Here is a 3,216-nt window from a genome sequence, read left to right as displayed (position 1 = left end):
GGCAAACTTACAAAAGCCTCTTTTATACATTGATTCATATTGATAGATGGAGGCTCATTGAACAAACTCTCTTAAATAAGGCCTTACTATGTGCAAGGAACTCTGCTAGGCACTGTCTTTTTGTACAAGGGCAAAAAATAAAACAGTCTGCTTTCAAAGAACTTCTATTCTATCTATTCTACTAATCATATCAAGCAATCTTGTATGATCATGGCATATACATAACAAACATCTTGATGGAAGAAAGTCTTTAAGGTGTGCATTTGTTTTACCAAATCAATTTTTTAAAAATCCACAAACAATAAACAGATCCTGTATTTCCTATACTATATCTTAAATCAACTGTATGACTGAAAATGTGGTCTAGTGAAGAAAATTGTTAGGAAAGCCTGAATATCCCTGTTTTGAAATTACATCAAGCATACCACAGAACTACATACAGCTCGTTATCATAAAGATTTTGTCAAGATATAAACTATGCGTGTTGCTCAATGCATTCCTATATCCTCTTATAGCCTTTTCACATCTAGTGATTTTCCCCCATAATTGGGTGCCTTTTCCTTCTTTTTGATATTTTGAAAATCATTCAAGGTTTTCAAAATTTTTTCTTTCCAGGATGACTTCCTTCACTGTGTATTCAGTCTGGTCTAGTTGTTCTTCCTAACTGTTTTCTTAAATTACATTTTCTCTTCCTTGTATATGGCATTTTGGATCAAAACATTAGAGCTCAAATTTAGTGGTTACATATTCACTGATGGGTAAAGTAATTATTATAGAAGCATTGACAGATATATTCCATTCTTAATCTATTTGTTGTTCTTTCAATTTCATATATAAATATCATTGGATAATCTAGCTTAGCTATGCCTCATGCCAAGATTTCTGTAGATTCATTTTACCCTCCGCCTCTCTTTCCTGTTTTGTGAGTTGACCGCTTATAATCTACCTTCTTCCTCTGAATCATTTTGCAAAATAATGTTGTTGTTCATGGCTACCATCATTCCCTTTGCCAAAGAAATCAAGTATTTGCTTGTTGAGACATCTGCTTTTTTGCCAACTTTATTCTAGAGATCCCTTTTGTTAAATTTCTGTAGGAAATCATAATCATAGTTAATGTCTTTTTCTTTATTCATTTCCCATTTTTGACCACTGCCTATTTGAACAGGTCAGGTTAGAGCTAATGTAACTGCATTAAGAATTTTCTTCCTCATTTTATCATTTCTTTTAAGTTGGTATTGATTTTAATCTTTATTATAAGTAGTCAATGGTACTACTGCATATAGACAGCTGATTTAGAAGTTTGTCCCACAGAAAATTTTATCAGTTTTCCAAGAACCAGCCTAGTTAAGTGAAGAGAGAGTCATTATCATTAGTGTATTGTCCACTGAGGAATTCTTTGGCCAGGGCAACTCATGAAACATAAAAACAATAAGCAGGCATGTCATTCAATAAACATTTACAAAGTGTTTACCATATGCTAAACACTATTCTGAGTTTTGGGGATATACAAAGAATCAAGACAGTCACTACCCTCCAAGGCTTACAATCTAATGTATATAGTTATGTCAGTACAGAAAAAGTAAATAAGTATGATGGGAAATTGTATTGCAAAGTCAGTCAACTTAATAATGGAGTGGTTTTTTCATACACTGTTTGAATACCATTGATTTGAAATAATAGTGACATAACAGCCATTAGAGATTATTCCAACCACTTCAGTTTTTTTAATTACTTTTTACAAGTGACAAGCTTCTATTTTTTCTCTCTCCTGTTCCCCACCCCCCATAAGAAGAAGAAAAAGAAAACCCTCCTAACAAATACTCATAGTTAAGCAAAATAAATGCCCATATTGGCTATGTACAAAAATGTATATCTCATTTTGTATTTTAAATCCATCACCTCCAAATCAGGAATTAATAGCATCCTTCATCACTGGTCCTCTGGAATCTTGGTTTGTTGTTGTATTGATTATCATTTTTAAATCGTTCAAAGGGTATTTTTCTTTATAATGTTGTCAGTGTTAGCTGTAACAATCAAACAAGAAAGAAGAAGAAATAAAATCACCTCTTTTTACAAATTCTATGATGGTTTATTTATAGAACCCTAGAGGCAACTAAAAACCAATTGAAATAACTTCAGCAAAGTTGATATAAAATAAATCTACACTAATCATCAGCATTTTTGTATACTGCTAGGAAGAGATAGGAAGAGAGAAAAAGAAATTATATTTAAAATAATCATAGAATGTATAAAATACTTGGGAGTCTACCTGCCAAGACACACAAAGGAACTATATAAATATAACTATAATATTGTCACATAAATTCTTCTCCTGGTTTTGCTTACTTAACTTTGCATCAGTTTACACAAGTCTTCCCAGTTTTCTGTGAAATTGTCCACTTCATCATTTCTTATGGTGTAATAATATTTTATTACATTTATATGCCATTTGTTCAACCATTCCCCAATAGGTAAGCTTCTTTTAGCTTCTAGTTATTATTGGTTGGCTTTGTTGGTGTTTTTTTTTTTTACTACTATAAAAAGAGCTGCTATAAATGTTTCAGTACATACAGATTCTTTTCCTTTTTCTTTGATTTCTTTGACCAACCCCTTCAGTTTAAAGATAAGGAAAGTAAGGTTGTAGAGAGCTTTTTTTTTTCTTTTTGCAAACTATGCTTTCCTCCCTCCCCACCTCACCCAGGAGCTCTCCCTTCTAAGTTATGGTCAGGCAAAACAAATCAGTACAGTGACTCTGTGTGTGTGTGTGCGTATACATGCATATACACACACACACACACATATATATATATGTATATATATATATATATATCTTCATCTACAGTATACTACCTCTGAAAAGCCATCAGAAGCATACTTCATCATGTCTTCTAGAGATTGGACATTGCATTGATTATAGTTCTGTGGTCTTTCAAAGTTTTTCCCCCTTTACATTGCTGTGGTCATCACATAAATACTTGTTGATTGGTTGATTTAAAAAAAGGAGTGGGGAGGCAAGGAGATGTTATCTAGAAATAAGTGATACAAAAAACAAAAGGAATCAATAAAAGATGGTTTTGAAGGAGTCATTTTTTAAAATCCTGGAGTTGAATTCACATTTTATAGTATTACTATATAGATATTGCTAGGAAGGCAGAGATCCTTTCTTGGGTTCAAGTAGTAAGAGTTTATAGGGAAAAAAAAGACAATCTTAGCTTT

Source organism: Petaurus breviceps, unplaced genomic scaffold (assembly GCF_028583685.1).
Source record: "Petaurus breviceps papuanus isolate PSGF00001 unplaced genomic scaffold, PetGlider_PUasm1.0 551, whole genome shotgun sequence".
Lineage (NCBI taxonomy): Eukaryota > Metazoa > Chordata > Mammalia > Diprotodontia > Petauridae > Petaurus > Petaurus breviceps.
This window is presented reverse-complemented; position numbering follows the sequence as displayed.